General features: G+C 41.7%; 1 protein-coding gene across 1 annotated transcript in view; it reads left to right on the forward strand.

Moving 5' to 3' along the window:
- wdr11 (WD repeat domain 11) overlaps positions 1–22,089 on the forward strand; it is an 85,772-nt gene that overhangs the window by 62,632 nt on the left and 1,051 nt on the right. The window lies entirely within an intron of this gene.

Below are 22,089 nucleotides of genomic sequence, written 5' to 3' on the forward strand. Positions count from 1 at the left end.
TTTTTTTTTTAACTCATATTATGGCCACTTTATATTGAATGTGTTGGCACCTAATGTTTTTTTTTTTTTATTTTTATACAACAACACCTAATTGTTTATGGAGGCGTAAGAATATTTTAGAGAGGCTTCATCCCCCCCATAACAGGCCTAATGACACCACTGGTGTATTGCCAGCCTGCTGTCTGCAGACAACAGATAAAAATCCCCAGAAGTTGAAGCATTGTTATCAGTTACCAAATTGCGAGTGTATCCATAACCTAATAGATGCATGCCACAGATTCCCCAGTTACATTAGACCTTCTCCTGGCTAACTGTCAGTATCCTCTGGGATATTAGAGCTGGGAAATCAGGGATGATTATGAAGGAAATGGCCTCTTGCAGGTTTGGCTAGCTGGACCCAAGTTTGCAGAGACACGGTGTTTCCTTTCACTGATGGACAGTAGAGGTCACGGGAGGAAGTAAAGGATACCTGTGCTGCAGCTGGTCCATTTCCTGTGTTGATGGCTGTGCAGACGTGCATGTATTGTATGTGTGCATTTTGGATATTGTGTACGTGTACCTGTACTCTTTTGAAAATGTGCTTAATGCACTGCATGCACTGTTACAGTGATCCAGTCTCACTGGCCTGGCTTCTGTCTCACTGTGTCTCTCATGGACTTTTGTGTTTTTGTTTCTAGTCATGCGGAGTATATGTGTTTCCTCTCTGCCGCGTCCAACCGGACACACTTGGCATGTGTTTCTGAGAAAAGGGGGGGCCCAGTCTCAAGACTGGGGGTCTATGTTACAGCAGCCCCGTGCGCGTGCACTCTTGAGGATAAGCACGTGCAGCACTGCCTAAATAGAAGCAGGCCCAGGATCTACTGCACTGCACAGTCAAGTAAGGAATCAATCTCAGCAACTTTACATTTACAAATGATGTAAGTAAAGTTTGATGACCTCCTTCATTGCAACACAACAGTTACAGAGGAAATATAGATAATATATTTAAATTTCTGGTTTATTTAAATTTCATTTTGTAAATGTAGTAAGAGATACATCTTTTTAAAGTATTTATAATTGCTGTTGGCGTACAAGTGTCGTGCTTTAATGGCCTCTGCATGAAGACTATCCACCAGAGAGCAGCAGAGGACTGAAAAATAGACTCTTGCAACACCACGCAATACTACAACTAGTTACAATCAGAGTCAGTTTTATTGCCAAGAGTGTGTGCAACACACAATTTTTCCTTTCTGCATGAAGAAAACACCTTGTGCAATAATCAGCTGTGCACATGTGCAAGGTAGAGTGTAATTGTTCAGAGAGGAATACTTTTTTGAACTCTGAGTTAGCAACAGCGCAGTGGTATGCAGTGGTGTGAAAAATTGTTTGACCCCCTCCCCCTTTTTTTTTGCATGTTTGTCCCGCTTTAATGTTTCAGATCATCAAAGAAATTTAAATATTACTCAATGACAACACAACTGAACACAAAATGCACTTTTTAAATGAAACTTTTTATTGCTAAGGGAGAAAAACATCCAAACCTACATGGCCCTGTTTTAATAAAAGGGACACATTTTTACAAACTGTGACATTTATTGTAATAAACAGCTTACAACCAGCACTGCAACAACATTTATAAACATACAAAATGTAGCAAATACAAATATGAAACAGAAATAACATTATAACAAACGTCATCAACAAATGCTCTCCGAAGTCAGCTGTGATAGGTTCCAGCATGCCCCCGTGACCCTAAAGAGGAGAAGCGGCATAGAAAATGGATGGATGGATGGACCTTAAAAAGATGGTTCAAGGTGGAAAACCCTCCAATGTGGCTGAATTACAACAATTCTGCAAAGAAAATTCCTCCACAGCGCTGTGAGAGACTCAGCCATGGTATGTCGGCTCGGCTGCAGTGGCTCAGTAGCCAGTCTCCATGCAGTGTGAAAGGTAACGTGATCTAACATCATGTCTCACAACATTACTGATGCCTCGTGACCAGGATACTAAGTGTGACTTGTATTTCAATATTTTTGACTAATAATATGACATAGTCAACCATGAAACAGAGCTCATTTATTATTTAATAACTTTTTGGAACACCGCGATATAGTGAGGGAGTGATATTAGGACTGCGATATAGAGAACGCCGACTGTACATTAAATAGTTTTTTTCGAATGTCATAGCCACATTGTGTTCGTGTAGTCTCCCAAAGTGCATGCTTACCCACAGGATCCCCGCCTGATTTCTTTTGAAAAGCTCCACATTCCAGCTTGTCTGCTGAGATGCATGCCTCGTGTCCAAAGCAATGAGTGAGCCCACCAGTGGTTGTAGGCCCTTTTCATAACAAGTTGCTTTGTTAGTCCGTGTTGGCGCCAAGTACCTGCTATCACTGTGACAATCTCTGCATGTTCTGAATCAGTGCTGCTGCCCGACCACTGGAAAACTGCATCTTTATACCATATTGTGATTCATGTTCGTCCTTCACTTTGAGTTGAGTTTGTAGAAGAAGAAATGTTGGCCGTCTGGAAGTGTGTCACAGCAGACTGCAAAGATGTGTGACAGAGACAAAGTGCAGGTCTGAAAGGGAAGTGATGAAAATGGATGGAAGAGGAGCAGGTCAACAGAACAGGAGGGGAGAGTAAGATGAGTGAGAAGCTGCTGACAGTTTTAAGTGATCAAGATGTAATCCCTTCTGATGAGCAGGTCATGCTGTCTACCGAATACCGATGCGCAATCCTGGAGACATACTGTGCGTTGGTGCAGGGATGTGTGTGCAGACTCATGCAGACGAGGACAAAAGGGTAGATTTTCTTCTTTTCCTGAAGCAGAGGAACTAGAGATAGATCTTCTTCAAATGCCACCATGGGCGCGCTAATGCCTTCTTTGTTTGCTGTGGTAATTCTATTATGTTAATGGTGGATCAATCCCAGCTTCTCCCCCTTATTGCTCCTTCCCAGCTCAAAAGTCTGCTGTCCCTTCACCCCCATCAGGGAGCTTCCGGCCCAAGAACACAGAAGTTAAATGAACCATAAAGGCCTACAGGAGATGAGATGCAAGCCATGTATAAATACACTGAGTGGTCAGACGGCACATTTGTCTTTCCCACTGATGGTTATCTGCATCTCGAATCCAAATAGATGCGAGTAGCCACTCTTTGCATTTACCAATAGGTCATTGTTTGCCTATCAACATCAGCTGAGATAATGATTTCCTAATGATGTTCTGCCTCAGTAAGGTAAACAATCACATAATGGGATGCAAGATTTGTATATCATCCGTGGCACGACTTTGGCAAGTGTGCACTCCTGTGGCACTTGCTGGAAGGATAGTGTAGGTAGATTTGCAATAATATTCACTCCACTGGGACCAGTCTATCTCTAAGGATAATGCTCCCCTTTTTTACCCGGGGCCCCCTGCACAACCCATAATCCTGGTAGCCTGGGAACAGCTCCAACCTTCAGTCCTTTTAAATCACTTACTCTGCTCATTATTAGTTGCTATGAATTATATTGCGACATATTTAGGGAAAACATGGCAACTGGCAAACATGGCAGTGATAAATCTAAAATAATGAAACAGGGCTATATAAGTGGAACCAGGAGGGCTTTGCTGACCCAAAATCTGTGTAACCCGATAGGCCTGCGGAGCTGCTGGAGGTAGAAATGCAGTAGTAAAGCCCAGCTGGACTTATGGGTGTCTAACACCCAGAGCAATATGGAGCTCATTGGAGACCCAGGGTGATCTGCAGTGCGTCACATTCCTGACCTATGGAGTGACCCTTGGAGAAAGTGATCCACACTCGTGACACCGTCTACCAGACAAGCCTCTAGTGGAAGTAATATTCAGAATGTGGCGCTTGTTAGCCTAACTATTTCTTTAGTACATCTGCCAAGCTTGTATGGATGATGGCTGGATGGCTGTTTGTTCTCAATGACGCTGTTTTTCCCATGGTGACCTCATTCCAATAGGGATCCCATGGTTCGGGTGGTACAGTGGTAGAGTGCTTGTCTCCCAACCTGAGGTTTTCTGGTTCAATCCTCATTCCTGTCGTGACCACGCAATGAAATGAACCAGAGACGATTGCAACTAGAGGTAGAGAGCTGACTAGTTGACCCTCTTTAATTTAAATGAATGATCCATACTGCATTCTTTAGTGGAAAATAAGTTAATCATTCTATGTTTAGGGGCTCAATTACTTAGTAGTGTTCAAGGTACTGCTTTATTACCCAAAATAGTTAACTTTCACAACCTAGAAACATACCTGTACTTTTATGGGTCTGGAAAAGGTACAAGCATTTGTGAATGGAGTCCAGTAATTAGTGTTATTAAGAGAGATTGGAGCTTATGGGACAGATTTGAACCCCTACTGTACCATTATAAGTAAATTACTTCACCTTGCTGTCTTCTGTCTTTGAGTTCAAATGAGCTCCGTGTGTATGAGGGTCCTCTGTCTATGAGTGATGGAGCCCATGCAGGGTGATGTATAGCCACTATTGTAGTCTGGGATGGGATGTACATTCCCAGGCAGTAATATAACATATTAGTGTGGTAGTTGTGTGACAGGGAGAGAGGCTAGTGCAGGGCAGTGAATGAATATCTGTTATAGAAAGGCTAGCTAATAAACCAGGTAGCTGCACAATTGGGGTGGGGGGTGGGGGGGTTGGAATGTGTCTCATCTTTCAGGCCTCTCAGTGGGTCATCGAGGGAGATTCAGTTTTATACTGAGGGGACTGCGAGAAATAAAGCTCCCTCCGCTGGTCAGGCCCTTAACACCCCTACCGGCCCCCCTCCTTGCCTGCCAGTGAAAATTGCTTTGGCCATGGTTTAAGAGGTGCATGTGGCTCAAGTTTCAACTCGTTTGAAGTTTTCATTGTCAATAAATAGCTAGATCAAGTAGATTAGCTAAGTGTATTTTGTCTTCTTTTCACAGCTTGATGACGTTTGTGTGTGTGTGTGTGTGTGTGTGTGTGTGTGTGTGTGTGTGTGCTTGCAATCTCATCAAATGAAGCTGATTATCCACAAATAATGAAAGCTCTTTTCTTTTCATCTTTGGCCAATGAACACTGGTGGAAATTGGGCCGGTTAAACACAGCGAGTCTGAGATAATACTTTACAGTCGAACCTTAAAATTCATATCCCCCCCTAAAGCAGAGGTCTCAAATTCAATTTACCTGGGGGCCGCTGCAGGGTAGAGTCTGGGTGAGGCTGGGCCACATCAAGTATGACACAAAAAATATATAAATCAATATAAAAATCTAATATTGTTGCATTGCTGTGTGTGTTTCCAGCTTCCTAGTATTCATTCACTTGTTTTTTAAAAAGTTGCTAAAGTTACGGGCATTTTTGGGTTGGTAGGATTGTCGGCTAAACGTCACTCCCTCTTTCTTCTTCAGTCTTTTTCCGGAGACTGGTGTCATGAGCACTGTCAGCAAGCTCAAGTGCCTCTGACCATCTCTTGTGGAACTAAAGATTGCCGCAACATACAGTAAATAAAGGAGAACTTCTACTGTATATCACTGAGCTTTATAGATTTTTACGAGCCATTATAGATATCATTGTGCTTAAGTCTGTTACCACCATAATAATCATCATAACGTGATATTTACAAAGCCGATGTGTGTTTCTTGTGTAAAGAACCGGCCCATTCACTTTAGTTAACATAACATAACAATTTTTGGAACATGAGATGGTTACATATAGACGGTCATGTAGGGCACAACCATAAAAAACATGGAGGACCGCAACGCTGTTGTTGCATTTAAAGAAAAAACAAAATGGTTATTAAGAATGTATCCTGAAACTCCACTCCTGCCCCACAATCTATGTGGTCTCCTCCCTTTTCCAATGCCTTTCTCTGGAGGAGGCAAGGTGTTACAGGTGATAACCCCTCTCCATCACCCTGACACTGAGTTCAGAGCTGTATCACACCAGGATGGCACGCTCGTCTCCCCAGCCAGGCAAAGCAGAGGAGAGGTTGGCAGGAAGAGGAGATGGAGAGGAGGGCAAAAATGTGTGTGTGGGGGGGGGGGGAGTCCATTAGAACGAAAGAGGTCTGGCTTTGCAGCAGTTTTATCATCTTGACAGACGGTCTTTCTCTCACAATCACTCTCTGCCATGTGATATCAGCTCAGCTGTGGCGCCAACTTGTTATCACCGGGATGGAGGCCAATGGGTTTGTTGCATTTGTGTTATCATAAATGAGTATGACCACATGTCTACTCTATTAGTCCACCCCAGTCTCAGCAGATAAGGTTGCACTGTATACTGACATCTTCTTAATGTGTTTGATCAGCTCACGTTTGCTCTCAGTGGGTGTCTGGGAATTGGGAGCACAGAGTCATAGATATCTGTACGCTTAGACAAGAAATGGCGGAAACATGGGAAGAAATCAGTCAGGAGAGTGGGGATGAAAATGCAAGAGAATCACATCATCACAATTATCGTTTAACAAGGAACCACACTCAGAGGCCGTAACATTGGGTACACCTGCACAACTGAATGCAGTACAATACAAGAGCTGTATCATTGTGAGAGGAAGAGCCGGCTGGCCCAATAGGCAGTATAGACCAATGCTAAGAGCGCTGCAGCCGCCAAGGGGCACAACAACATTGGAGAAAAAAATTCACCTTCAAAATAATTACATTCAAACTTCAAATGGGAAAGCTCACATTGATTCAATTAATATCACTACAAATTATAATACCATAGAAGTCTGTCTGGAGGAGGTGAGTGTGTGTAATTGTGTGTAATTGCGTGTACGGAAGTAATAAAGGGCACTCACTTGCCCGTTTCAGGGAGAAGGAATGGAAGCCATACTATTACGCTATATTACACCCATCATATTTCCCATCCATACATTCTGTTTCCAACCCTGGTTCATTATTCCACGTCTGATTCCTGTCTTTTTGTACATCATTTTGCATATAGTTGTACTGTATACAGGTATATATTATAGCTTTTGTAGTTTATGTAGTTTGTGTATATACTTATTGCAGAGTGTAAAGGTAGCTTCTTTATAGAGTTATTGTGTGCTGTGTGAATATTTAAATTGAAATTGAAATTTTAAATTAATTGAAAACATTTTTCTTTATTATTATTACATATATATTATTATTCTTATTTAAGACTTTTTTTAAATTATTGATGTAAATTGATGCTGATTGCTGTTCTGATACTTTGTTGTAAAAGTCTGATCACCTCCTGGTGAGCTTGGGTATATAATCCTCCGTCTTGGCAGTCGTATCCATATATTCATTCATTCAGCAGAGCATAAAAATATATTGCACTTAATCTGCTGCTCTCCAGCTGTCAAAAACTGTCCGCGCAGGCTGACGCGAGTACTGCAAATGCCTTCCGTAAGACATCTCTATGTATTTTATTGTCCGATTAGAAAGAATAATGATGTCACGTGTACAGTAAAGACATGAAACAGTCTGTGGAAAGTCATGGTGCATAATAAATGTGTCTGCAACATTATATTCTTGGCGACATGCTGACAAACAGAAGCTGGCAGGCGCTATGATTCAAATCAGTGTGCACGGAGACGGTACACACCTGATTAGGAAATGTGCAAATGCAGTGACTTTTAAGAAAATGTTAACGAATATTTATTTTATGTTATAATTCATTTTTTATATCGGGAAGACCTGGGTTCGATTCTCCCTTGGGCATTTCTGTGTAGAGTTTGCATGTTCTCCCCGTGTGCGCGTGGGTTTTCTTCGGGTACTCCGGCTTCCTCCCACATTCCAAAAAACATGCAGGCGAGGTTAATTGGTGACTCTAAATTGTCCCTAGGTATGGTTGTGTGTGAATGGTTGTTTGTCTATATGTGCCCTGCGATTGGCTGGCGACCAGTCCAGGGTGTACCCAGCCTGTTGCCCAAAGTCAGCTGGGATAGGCTCCAGCATGCCCCTGCGACCCTAAAGAGGAGAAGCAGTATAGAAAATGGATGGAATTCATTTTTTATATTTTTTTATGAAGCAGAGCCTCACCAGCCTCCTTTGACATAATAGTCACTGGTGACCAGTGACTATTATGTCAACCTTGGAGGTCTTTTTCCTTTTTCAGCTAGAATGCTGATACATGATTCACTCATATAAACCCGACCCAAGTGCTGAAATTACTGTTTGCTACTGTAACTTCTTGCATAGTAACACCGTGTATCGGCTAAATGTTTATAGCAACCCCCAAACACTGTTAAAGGTAGCGCATTACATCTTGCCACATGCAAACCTCAGCAAAATTCAAGTTGTGACAGGTGAGCTCACGCAAAAATTCTGCTGCACCAGTCATCATGGTGCATCATGGTGTCATTTTTTGTTTGCATAAAAGCACTGGGTAAGTCTTCCCAATTTGCTATCACATCCAGCCGTGCAGATGTATGCAGCTGCATAAATGAACCATTTTGATCTTGTTAAAGCAAATATTTGACAAAAGACAAACTCTCCACCCATCTCGCTGCTCTCATATTGCATGTCTTCTGCTATCGCATGTAACTCGACATATAAACAAAGTCAAGACTTTTTATTGCAGGTTTAAGAGCGATATGCCCCAGCTGGTCGAATGTGTTTGCAGATGTAGCAATGCAGGCTTCACTTCTTGGCCTCCTCTCCTCTTCATATGGTGCACAACTGGAATGTTTCTAAAAAAAAAAAAAAGGAGAGGGTATTGAATAAGCCCTCGTTGTTTTTTCTGTGCGGTCTCTCCATGCGCAGGTAGTGTCTTTGAATCAACACATGCCGTACAGTATGAGGGGAAATAAGAGCTTTACATGTGAAGTCTGTCTGGCAGAGAAACATCTCAAGTTTTATATTTACTGCCCATGTTGGTGCTGCTCGCTAATGCTTTGTGCCATTCAAAATCCCCATTGTGTCAAGGCCGTGCTGACATACAAAGATGGATGTGTTTTTACACTAATTCGGCCCCCACATCCTCCCTTAAAAATGTTTTGTTAGAAGTAAACTTGTCGGCATGTGTGCTTTTGAAACCCACACCAGTGAGAAAAGACGGAGCAATGTGTTCCAAGGATTGGATAAATATTTGATATTCCACAGTCGGGCCACACGATCACATAGAATTGAAAAGGCACACAAAGAGTAAACAATGAGGAAAAAAAAAAAGCCAAACTCGTTGTGTTACGGTCAGGCATTTCCTGTCATGTTGTTTTCTTTTGTTTTGATTCCTCAGTTGTCTGCTTCAAAGGTTTGGCATCCGAATCAATCACTTGGAAACATTTTCTTTGGATGGGACATTACAATTCCATCTCTAACATCTATGCATTGTATATTTTCTCTCTGAGGATTAAACTGACTTTAATCTCATACATCTTTTCTTTAGCTCTGCTTCTGTTTGTCACTTTCCACCGGCTTGCTCTGCTTTACTCACATCCCACTCTTGGATGGACACACACACACACACACACACACACATATTTTGACTCTGAAGAGTGTGTTTATTATCACTAACCACTCTTCCAAGCAGGAGGTGATGTGTCTGCCATGGAAGCCAGCATCTATAAAAGAATAGCACGGAGGTCGGAATGTCTCTAAGTCATCAAGCTGCATTGTTATTTGGAATATTCCAGCTGTTGCCAACAGTAGTAAGCTCATGGATGAAGGTATGAAAACTTCCTTACTCATGAATTCCCCCCCCCCCCATCAAAACCTTTAATAGTTCCATATGTGTTTTAGCAAACTAAGCACAATTATGTCCACAAAAACACACTTACTTAGTGTTTCATTTATCATCTTAACAACTATTCGGCATACCTTGCTCTTTGCTGTAGCATGTACATTCCTCAGGGTGAGACCAGTAAATGGTTGTCGTATGTCCACGAGATGATATACTGTATGTAGGTGTTGTTGTATGTAGGAGGAGTGGAGCACTCGTTCTGTCATAGCCTGGGAAGTGGGGTTCAGCACATGCTTTTAATCAGGCAATCCGTGGACTTGCCAGACCACTGTACACCCCAACCCCCCTTTTCTTTCCACCTTATTTCTTCTCTGATTCCTTCCTTCCCTCCACTGCTCTGTAATGAAAACATTCTCTCTCTCTTTGCTCATGGAGAAAGTTCAGAAAGTGGTAAAGAGGCATGTATGCATTCATCTAATAATGAGGCTTTTAGGCCCTTACCCTTACCCTTCTGTGCAAGGAAACTTTCATTCATTCATTCATTCATTTTGTACCGCTCACCCTGTTCGGGGTCATGTGTGAGCTGGAGCGTATGCCAGCAGACATTTGGGCGAGAGACTATAGGTACACTCTGGACTGATCAGTCGATCACGGGACACATCAGGTAGATCACAGGTGGTGATAACTGCTAGGATTGTTTTCTGGAACACTGTAGAAGAACGTGAGTAAAATCAAACAAGTCTAATCCACTTGTAACCAAGATATTTTTATACACTAAGTAATTTAAGTCATTTAATGTAAGTATGTTTAATGTGTATATGACAAATATTTTCTTTCTTACTGTCGCTAATAATGTGTCCCATGTTTAATCCTTACAGTGTTGATTTACTTTCCTGTCATTGCATGTCAGGTCATCTGCACTCATGGTTCACCCTGCGTTACTTGGTGTTGGAGGTGTGACAGTTGGAGTGACAGGCTCATTAGGGCTTCATTACATGGCTGCTTGAGCAGGAGGAAGATGAGGGAGGCCCAGCAGCAGCAGGACAGGCTTGCTGGGCAACCTGAGCAGGCCTGAAGCTGCACTGCTTCTCAGCAAAGGTTCATTTGTTGTCTCTAGGCGGAAAAGCACACCTGGGCGGGGTGACATTAACCATGAAGAAATGCCTTTGGATTCCCATTTAAGCGAGGGCGGATTCCTTACATTCAGCCTCGGAGCGAGTCCAGAGGTTCTGCGCCTTCAAACACACCAATGGTTGGCCCAAGGTGTTACTACAGCTTTGGAGGTTTCCAACAGCTCTACTCAACTAAAACTAATACGAGTGAACAGTGAAATTAGCTTGGGAAGTTTGATTAAAATGAATCCCGACACGGGCTCTCCACGTTAGGTGCTTCTGGCTGCTCCTTGTTGCGTGTCACACACGTGTCTGAGTTGTCTGAGTCCCGACAACGCAACAAGACCTGAAAAACTGCAGAGAGCTTGGAATTTAACACCCGGAAACAAATGACACTCATGCATTTGTTTTCTTGTGCGGCGGTTGAGAAATCTATCTTAACTTGCGGCCATTAAGTCGTTCAGCAGGCATTAAGTAGTTAAATGAAATGGTTAAATGGAAACCAGCCTGCTTCAAGTTCTGAGAGCTCAAAGGAGCAAATGTGCCATGAGAAAATAAATGCTGACTTTTAAATTTGAGCATGAGCGACATATAGTAAGCACATCCAACCGTTTGTTTCAATTTGAATTTATGGTGTAAAGGATATGATTACCAGAGGAGGGAGAAAGTCAGTGTTTTGCAAGTCTCAAGTAAAAACATACAAGTCCAAGTCAGGTCTCAAGACAAGACGAGTTGAGTCAAGTCTCAAGTCATAAGCTTGAAACTTTCCAGTCTTTAAAAAGCACTGTATAGTATTTACTGGGGGTGGGGGAAATAATTGAGTCTTAGCTGCATCGCGATGCGGACGTTGACGATTATTAATCACAATTCATAAATGTCAATAATCAATGCTGACGAGACAAAAAAGAAAAACTGAACAAAAAGAGATAAAGTTTGTGGTGGTGCACGTAAGTGTAAGACGCTACCAGAATGGATGAGCGTAAACTCCGACCCTTATCCGCTGGATTTAAAGTGAGCGTCTGGAAGCACTTTGGCTTTCACGTAGTTGAAGGTAAAAATGAGCTGGACAAGAGGCAAACAATATGCAAGCTTTGTCTTAGAAGCTTAAAATATTTTGGGAACACGACAAATACGAGAAACCACACACACACACACACACACACACCCGAACCAGGAAGAAAAACAACCAGCAGAAGTTGCTGCCAACCAGAGAACCATCAAGCAGGTGATAACTAATTTTCCACCCAACTTGGAAAAGTGTTTCTACTTTAAACACTTTTGTGAAGGCCATATTCAGTTGTTGAGAAGCAGGGCTTTTGTGCTTTGTTGCGCACTTTGGAACCCAGTTACAACGTCCCATCGCAACGTTATCACTGACACTGCAACTGTGGATCAGGGCAGCCTAGTTTTTTTGGTTATTCATAATATACTGACATCTGCAAGCATGATTCTTGTATGGGAGCCGCTGGTACAGAAATCTATATTTTGTATGAAAGCTGTTTTTGACTTTGCTATGCAGCAAAAATATTATTTTGTCAGAAATTCTGTGCTCAGGATTTTAGTTTGACTTCAGAAGTCTATAATTTATTTGGGAATAATTGCTGATTTGTTATGTTGGCTACTCAGAATATGCTAACGTTTGTTAATTTTATACATGCTGCTACTAAAGTCCCGAGGTATCAATGTCAAAGGGCAAGTCGAGTTGCAAGTGCTTGATGATATTGTCAATTCCGGTCCAAGTTATCAAAATTGTGACTCGGGTCTCCCCTCGAGTCCAACACCACACCTCTGATGATTACTTCCTGGAAATGCAGTCAATACTTCAACCACCTTCTTCATGCTGCTTGTGTCAAAATACAGACAAGTGTCTGTGAGCAAGTTGCAGCACCTGTCTCAGCTTGGTTGCACTTTCATAATGGTGATAAATGACCCAGCAGTCCCTTATTGGAACAGGCCGCAAGCTATATCTTAACGATGGAAATGCGGCTTCACCAAGACTAACAGCAGCCTTAAGTAAGGAGCATGTCGATAAATGTAGTGTGAAGGAACCTGAGAGGAAGTCATTTGATTTTGTTTTAATGTGCAATCATAGTAAAGCGCTCCTTTGCACAGAGGCCAAATTAGACCAAATGCAAACCAAAACGTTAACATCCTAAGCTTGGTAGAATATAAACATATCCTCCAGATGAGAAACAGTCATTTGTGAATTGTAAGTTTTGGCACGTTCTGTGAGTGTACGCTGTTAAAACAGGCAAGAAAGAGGAAGCATGAAATAGAGGCTTGCTATTCTATAAAAGCATGCATTTTATGAGTTTTTCATCTTAACTTTCTTTGATTTTTTGGGGAAAAAAGTATTTGTGCCCTCTAAAATGTGGATCTGTGTCCGCCATTCAGATTAACGAGCACCTAAAGCTGCACCATATTTTTGTATTTTTTGTGCATATCCAGGAATCTTGAAATGAACATGAACAAGTCCAAGATGGCGGCTTGAACTATTTTCTTGTTTTTTTTGGCACACATATTTACATATCGGGCCGCACGGTGGCCCAGTTGTTAGCATGTTGGCCACACAGTCACAGTCTGGAGATCGGGAAGATCAGGGTTCGAATCTCTGCTCGGGTATCTCTGTGTGGAGTCTGCATGTTCTCCCCACTTGTGTGTGTGGGTTTTCTCCCACAGTCCAAAAACATTCATGTCAAGTTAATTAGTGACTCTAAATTGTCCATAGGCATGAATGTGAGCGTGAATGATTGTTTGTCGATATAGGGTGTACCCCGCCTCTCGCCCGAAGTCAGCTGGGATAGGCTCCGGCATACCCCCGCGACCCTAATGAGGATAAGCGGCATAGAAAATTGATAGATGGATATTTACATATGTGAGGGGGTTATAGAACACAATACATAAAACATAGGACGAGTAACAATGTTGTACAAGAGGAAGGGAGGATTGTGCGACGTCGGGAGATTTGTCACTAAGCGAGAAGTGGGCTGTACTGTATACTGGCAAAAACTCAATATGCAAGAAAGAGGAAAGAAACAAGATAGTGATAAATAATATTAGTCGTGTAGTTGTGCTGTATTAGAGCAAGAAAAAATATATATACAGTATATGTATCTATATATACAGTCGTCCCTCGTTTATCACGGTTAATTGGTTCCAAACCCGACCACAATAAGTGAAGTAGGATTCAATGTTAATAAATTGAATCGTTTTGTAGTTATAGCATAGAAAACCTTTTTATGACTTTTATGGCTTTCTAAATATGATTTTTAACATTATTAAATAAAATAATACCCCTATAGGTACCTTTACACTCAGATTATTATTGTTTACACCATATTTGCTAATGCACAGGCTACGGGATCACAAGAGAAAGCTGCCGCTTTAAACATAACATGCTACCGAGCTAACTAGTTAGCCTCCAATTTGTTTATTCTAAACTTAAGAAAGGGTTTCAAACACAGTGGGGAAGAAAGACAATGTAACAAGCCAAAAAAATGTACCACTTCCACACAGAATGTGAGAACTTTTTTTCAATCCCTCATGTCGGACATGCCATGGCTGACTAGATGCAGTGTGAAGGTAATCTACTCTACTGTCATTTATCATCAATGTTTTGTGTCATTACTGACGCCTAGTGACCAGAATCCTACAAGAAACACTTAAATGCGTACACTTACTTGCTAAATACTGTACTATATTGAAAATGTTGCTACATTGTCAACACGGATCTCTTGAAAGAGGCCTGAAAGTTGGCATTAGCCAAATGCAATGAGCGTCAATAGAAAAGCTCAGTGATTAAGGGTGCAGGCAAGTCCCAACATCTACGTGGGTTGATCTGACAAATCGTTAAGTAAAATTGATCAAATGTAGAATTAATACAGCGTCTGCTTGGACATCAACAAGTAGCAAGCAGCTGCTCAACTCCGATGGGGGGAAAAAAAAAAAAAAGCCACACATCACTCGCTGACGCTGGGAACACTGAGCTAGCTTGGATTGCAAGGTGTACCTAAAGTACTTAACATGCGCTTACAATAATGCCTTGCATATACTTCCACTTCCATATCTCTGTGTTATCATTCATAGTAGCGACGCCGTAGTTCACAGTCTGATTGGCTTCTGGCTGCCCTGTTCTTGTGACACAGCTTTTCTCCAAACGAGAAATCTCGTAACGTTTTAATCTCGCAAGCTCTTGTCACCCCTAGCATACAATACAGCATACATAGTTTTATAACAGGAAAGATTACTGTATTAGTTAGTATGTTAAATAGATTGATGAAAATAAATACAAATATAAGCTCAGTGTATTTTTCTATATTGATTGTCATTTTTTAATTGGGTTTTTATTTTGTAAATAAGAGTAAACTATAATTCAGTGCAATTCTACACTATAATGAACAAATTGTGCATATATGCACATTTTATTTCTCTATATCTGTTGTATGTCAACGTGTCTGTTTGCTACTTCTTCCCACGACTGAAAGAGACAAAATTAAAGACAGGCGCTGCAGAATAAAACCATATCATGCGAATCAAGCTGACATTCCAAGCCCTGTGGCAGCTGCTTGGTATAATCACTCTGTGTGGTGAAATGATAATTACAATAACTGATCTGTGAACTGTAGCCGGGTGGGAGAGGAAAAGTGGATCTCCACACCGGGAGGAACCACTGGGTTGTGTGCGCTGGCATGCCAAAACCACAGCGCTTACACAGCCCTGAGGATGACAAGTGGGACGATGGAAGAAGGCTCACATGAAACGAACAACGAAGCCCGTAAAGGCTTTCAGATGGACCGTGCCCTGCATGTTTGATTTTTAGCGGTTACAGCGTGGCTTGGCTGGCCCTCAAGGCAATCCACGAACAATTTTCATGAGCAGAGGAAAGATGTATGATTGTGAAAAAAAAGTCATTGCACACAGTCAGACATGTGTAACTCATTGATTCCGTATTTTGTCTTCCATGTTTCACCGATAGATCAGCGACAGGATGATGGCTGTAGCTGACCTAAATAAAAAACTCATTTAAATTGTTTTACAATGAAATCATTTATTTTCTTCAATCCAACTCGAAAAAGACTTTAGTCTCCTCCAAGAAAGTTCATATACTTCAGTGCCATGCCATCCATCCGGATATAATGCGGCACTGATGACGAGAAGATGCCAAGATGGTGAAGGTTGTCAGGCTGAAGACAACCAAGTCCAGGCAACCACTAGCAGCTACAGTGCAACTCTAGATAGATTAAATGTCTGCAGTCAAGGCCAAAAGTGCTTATGTTTTATTTTAAAAACGTTATTTTTTTGTTAACAGGCATTTTTATCTTAGACCAAATTTGCACGGGGGTCCAAAATGCGGCCTGGGGGCCATTTACGGCCTGCAGCTGTTTTTTTATTGGCGTGCAGCACATTCCAAAAATATAACTTAACAAGAAATAAAGTCTAAATATTAAGAGCAAAAAGTTGCAATCTAACAGAAATAAGTCGTAATTTTACAACAATAATGAAATTATATAAATAAAAACATCATTTTAGTAGCTTATAGTTGAAATATTCTATAAACGGCAAAGGCTCATACTACAGATCAACTACTATTTGAAACGATAATGTATCACTTTGGCTCTTTGTAGAATTGAAACCTCGCGTTTCTTTTAGCATTTTTGTTTACAGCGAGAAGTGAATTCGTGTGCTTGTGAAGCAGCTTAAGGATGCATCTGTACAGATTCCAGGGAATCCAAAACATTGGGGAGCGTTTTACAGTAACAGTACAACATTGAAGTCGGTAAAACGATGCACTGGCCGAGTCCAGTATACAAATATTTATAAAACGGAGCATCTCATTAAAGCTATTTTGATTGTTTTCCTTATGGACCCGTTTCAGTGTTGAGTCAGTGTGTTGCTGCAATAACGTGGACATTATTTCACATATTCGCAGAATGTTTTGGCTGCTCATACCTTAAAATACAACGGCATCTAACATTCTATGCATTACTTTTTATTTATTTGCCCACTCAGTAGGTCTGTTTCACACCTTGTCATGTTCACAGCAAGCAGACATGACCCTGATGTCACACACTGGTACAAAGTAGAGACTTCATATAGTGCATGTGTGTGTGTGTGTGTGTGTGTGTGTGTGTGTGTGTGTGTGTGTGAGATGGTCTCCAAATGTTGCCAGGCTTGCATCAATATTCACTGTGCACCCTCTGCGTTAATGGCCAGGCTGTGAATCACCACCACCGCAACAGTCAAAGTGGGCCAGGTTGGTGACGTGTATCGATGAGTTCATCCAAAGGAAATAGCAAAATGTGCGTGCGTGTGCGTTTTTAAGTTTTCACAGGCATCTATTCTCTTTGGACCGTAAACGACAGGCAAAGGTGTGAATTCAGTGGCGGTGTCCAATATCCTTCTGCTCCGGGTCATGTTTGGGTCAAGCTTGCAGAACATAAAGCATACGAGGTACAGGAGTGTTTTGGGGCTTTTTGTCAGTGTCTGGCTTCTATGGCGCCCTGCGAGACCCCCTTTTTGCGCTCACCCCTCCGCACACACAAAAATCCATATCATCTATTGCCACCTTATGTTTGTTTTAATTATAATTTCCCATGATTCCCCCCACAGCCTTCTCTGGCTGCCCCACAGGCACCACCTCTCATTCAGGTGTTGTCTGATTTTGCGATGTTTCTCAACTTTGTCCGATCCTCACCACTTCCCTGCTGATCGAATTTGTCCCAGAGGGGCGCCCAAACCAATCAAATGTGCCCCTGCATCCTGCATCGCCTCACTTTCTTGCAAACATTGACAGAGATGTCGATTGATAATCTCTCATCAGTTTAGTTTCATCCACGTCAGGTGAGCAGTATGGGGGGTAGCCGGCATCCCAACAAATGCGAAAGCAAAATGCTGCAAATGCTAAAAACACACACAAACCCTCAAAACCAGAAATGCTGCGTCAAGCAAATCAGTGGTCAAACAGCACCGTAGCACAGCCTTACATTGTTTGCTGCGTGAGTCAAAGAGCGACTTCAGAACTACTTGCAATGTAATGTAATGTCTACAGCAGGTCTGGGCACTTAACTGACTTGGAGGCGGCAGATCAGTTCAGACAAGAACCAGAATCCCTTTTGCCGTTTGCCCTGACACAGAACTGACAACAGCCATCCATGAAAACCTCTAAAAAAAGACATTTGTGAAAGCAGTTTTACCATCATAATATACATAATCATAACAACTGCTGCCCCATCTACGTATGCCTCTGGGCAAACATATTTATAAGAGGGAATGATGTTTGCGTAGAACTCCCATTCCTGCTTGGTTCAGCCCAGTCCAGGAACTGCAGCAGCCGTTCAGTGAGAGTCACAACAGGAGAGCTTCTAATTGGCCCCAATGGCTGCAATGTGAGCCAATAAGAGATAAGTGTTGTATTGCTCTCCAGATTGTCAGCGATAGTGTTGGACCGTATGACCGGGTCATGATTGCACTGTTGTCCAAACAGAGAACAGGTGTGCAAGCTCTCTCAGGCTCAGGTGGGCTTCCTGGCAACCTCAGGCAAGCTGCAGCTCGGCGGGCTTCACACCCTGAGCAAACACACTCAGCTTGCAGATTGTTCAACACTGCGTGCTTTTAGATTGAAAAATAACATTAAGAACATTGATTTGTAAATGGTTGAATGAACGATAATCTACTTCCTTCTGCTGAATTCTGCATGTTTGACTTAAGTGATGATTGATGTGTTGTGATTAGGGATGTCCCGATCCACTGTGTTTTGAAGATGGGATAATATCGGCTTCCGCCACGAGATCGGGGCGATCCGGCCGCCGTATAACGTTCGTAAGTCTGGGCCACACTCCAACATGGTAGGTGCGGTAATGCGCCTCAAAGCTGGTTGCCACTCGACTGCCACCACCGGCGAGAAGAAGGAAATTGTTGGTCATGTTGTGTAATATAAAAGTAAATTCAGCAATATTTTGCTTGCATTATTTTGAATGCTTTGAAGAGCTGTTTTCATAACCATATTCAATTCCACAAATTCATGTTTGGAACAAAAGCTCTTTTTTTTCAATCCGGATCGGATCGGCAGGACTATAAAAAAAAAATCGGACCGGATCGGAAGCCAAAAAATGTGGATCGTGACATCCCTCGTTGTGCTCATTTCATTTTTAATGCAAAAAAAGCAGCAGACTTTGTCTTTCAACAAATCCCTTTAACCATTCTCTGAAAGTACAGTGGTACCTTAGTCGTTGTTATTGTTTCTTTGTCTTTGTTATAAAATTTGTTGTTAAATGTTTACATTTTTCCCCATAGAAAATAATGTTAATCCAATTAATCTAGACACCCAAAATGGTGAATGGATGACACTGATTATTGATCCGGACTTCTGTAGTGTTTCTCACCTTCTTTATTAAACTTCTGGCACTTGCGACGTTCTCTGCTGCGTAAAAAGATGTTGGCACTGCCGTTCTTCCATAGAAGAAGCAGCAGAAAGTCAAATGCGTTAAAGATATTTTTATGCTTTGCTGAATGATTGAATGAATTTGCCCAAGCTCACCAGGAGGTGATCAGCCTTTTGCAACAAAGTATCAGAACATTCCCTGGAGAAGGAAATGCTGCATGTACTGTACTTCATATTTAAATAAAAGGTAAGAACAAAAATGTTTTCCTGTAAATAAAAAATTAACTAAATGGGATTCTGAAAACAATTTGAAGTCATTTTTTTAAACAAAAGGGGATTATCTTCTTTTTCTTGTTATCCTTTTAGTGAGTAACCTGTATTAACATTAAAAAAACTCCAAAAGAGTCAGTGCCTCACCGTCCATGAACCTCACCTGACGGGACTGGTCCAGGGTCTACCCCACCTCATACCCAAAGTGGGCTGGGATAGGCTGCAGCTCATCCGTGACCCTGAACAGGATAGGTGAGCGATTATGTGTTTATTGTTGATTGGTTCGTGCACCATTGCATGAAAACCGCAATTACTGATTTTCATAAAACTTTGTGGCGATGCAATGCATGGGCCAAGGAGGAGCCCTACATAGAGCTCACCTCCCACGGCAGGTGGGCTAGGATAATGACAGGAGTTCATATCAGTGTAAACATTTGGGAATAAGCTAATAATAAGGCTAATGGAAAGGAAACCCGAGGCATTTTTGATCCGCATGGGTCCTTTTGGCACATTAACCGGAATCTGTGTGAAGGAATATTAACAACTCTCAACATTTGGAAACCAAAAATGAGCAATGAATCTGTCTGCGTGTTCCCTTTATGAGTTCGGTTAGCCTGCATCCTATTTTGATTTAGGTTTTTGAGAAAACCAAGTCAATGTGGGTGGAAGACTCATTGTGGGTTGGAAGGAAGGCATCTGGGTCTCACTGTGGGTGCTGGAACAGTTTTATTGGGTTTTGGGAAAATTTCCACATTAATCCCCGGTGTTGACTAACCAAAGCTAACCCTGCAGGGGAAATATTGCCTTCATTTTTGATGAATTACATAATCTAGAAGTTACGGATTTGCCTGCGTGTTTATTGATGATTTTATGATTTTCTCGTTCGAACAGACCTGTGCAAACTACAACCCGTGGGTCATTAAGCCTTGTGATCCAGCCTGTTTTCAAATTTTGTTTTTTAAACCTATAACTTCAAAGCTGTCCCGAGCAATAGGATTTGCAGTGTAATTTTTAAAATGACCGTAAGTCTTGAACTATATCAAAATGATTCTAATGGTTTCTGAAGCAAGAGTCTGTGCTTTCGAATGATATATTGGTCATTACGGCAATCATAGAGACTGCAGCACAGCAGCTCCAGGAGGACAAAGCAGTGATACCAAGCATAGTGGGTGGGGGTTTGTTAACAGAGCAGGCAGCAAGCGCAAGTATCGTCACGGAGAAAAACAGGGAAGAAGGCTTTCTGCGACAAAGAGAAGCTACATTCTATCGAATTAGGAACATCGGACATTGTTTTGTTTTTTTACCATTTGCTTTCATGTTTCTTGATGTATGATGCATTTTTGCTATTTTTTGTATTTCGAGGAAGTTGTCGGTGAGTAAACAATATTCAATGTTTTATAGTTTATAGTTCATATTGCAAATCACACACCCTTTATTTATGTACAATCTGGGTGTCTTATTCTGTACATTCTGTCTTATTAAAAAAAACATTTTTAAATTCACTTCCATTCTTGAGGTGATCTGTTGTTGTAACAAATTTAGCATTGTGTCATTCATTACTGTATCACTGTATGTATTATAAGGCGCATGCTAAAACATACGATCTGCAAAAAAAAAAGGCAGCGAAAGCAAAACAGTGAGTTTAGTTTAACTTTATTCTACTATTTAACAAATACTCACTGTATTTTTTAATCAAATTTCTCCCACAAATCCATCAATGTCCTCCCCTTCTGTATTTGAATTGAGCAGCTGGGCATTTTCGTCATCAAACATGCCATTGTCGGAGTCAGTCTTGTTGTCAGGTGGCTGTTCAGCAATAATACAGACTTTCGCGAAAGCTCGGACAACAGTTAAATCAGACACCTCAGCTTCACTTCACAAATGTTGTTTAGCGGTAGTATACCGGAGCTAAGCATACGTGCTGTACTTATTACGTAGTGTTCTCTGATCGGTTTATCGCTGCCAGCGTACGTACAGTACGTATTACGTCCCTGTGTCAGCGGCAAATGGTCCGACAGTCAAGTGGTTACCAAAGTCGCACAACAACATTTTTACAGATTTTGGAACTCAGTGCACACATAAAGCGCACTGGATTATAAGGCGCACCGTCGATTTTTGAGAAAATGAAATGCTTTTAAGTGCGCCTTCTAAATACGGTGATATACTTATCTTTACATTAGGAGATTGCCCCTTCAATTTTATGTACTTGTTAAAATGTGCAATAGAGGCATTCTGTTCTATTCTTTTCACTAATGCAAAGCAACATTCAGATGTTTAAAGTGCTCCCGAAAAAAGGGACTCAAGCACATGCAGCACATTGCAGCTAAAATAAGACAAAAACACCCTGCATCAGTGGTGCCGCTCGCTGCTTATCTGCAGCCTACTGGACGTCATGTGACAACACAGAAAAGTCATTTTATCACCAAACTTGGGATGACAGATTTTGTTCCCTTTGGTGTGTTCTTGTTTTATGTGCAATAAAAAAATAAGGGAACATCCTGAATCATTTTGTGATCAATCCAGTCTTTGGTCTTTGGCTAGCGAGGGACCCAGACACCCTTCCGTCCTGTTGGCTGCTAAGCCAGCCGAGCATTAGTCGGTGGAGCCCTGCGTGTCTGCAGGGGCTTAGGCCTGCCTTTATTCAACCATTCTGCAGCCAAAGCCAACACCCCTCCAGGGTATGAGGACAGAGAGTCGTACCTCCACCCTCCTCT

The sequence above is a fragment of the Dunckerocampus dactyliophorus genome, chromosome 14 (assembly GCF_027744805.1).
Source record: "Dunckerocampus dactyliophorus isolate RoL2022-P2 chromosome 14, RoL_Ddac_1.1, whole genome shotgun sequence".
Lineage (NCBI taxonomy): Eukaryota > Metazoa > Chordata > Actinopteri > Syngnathiformes > Syngnathidae > Dunckerocampus > Dunckerocampus dactyliophorus.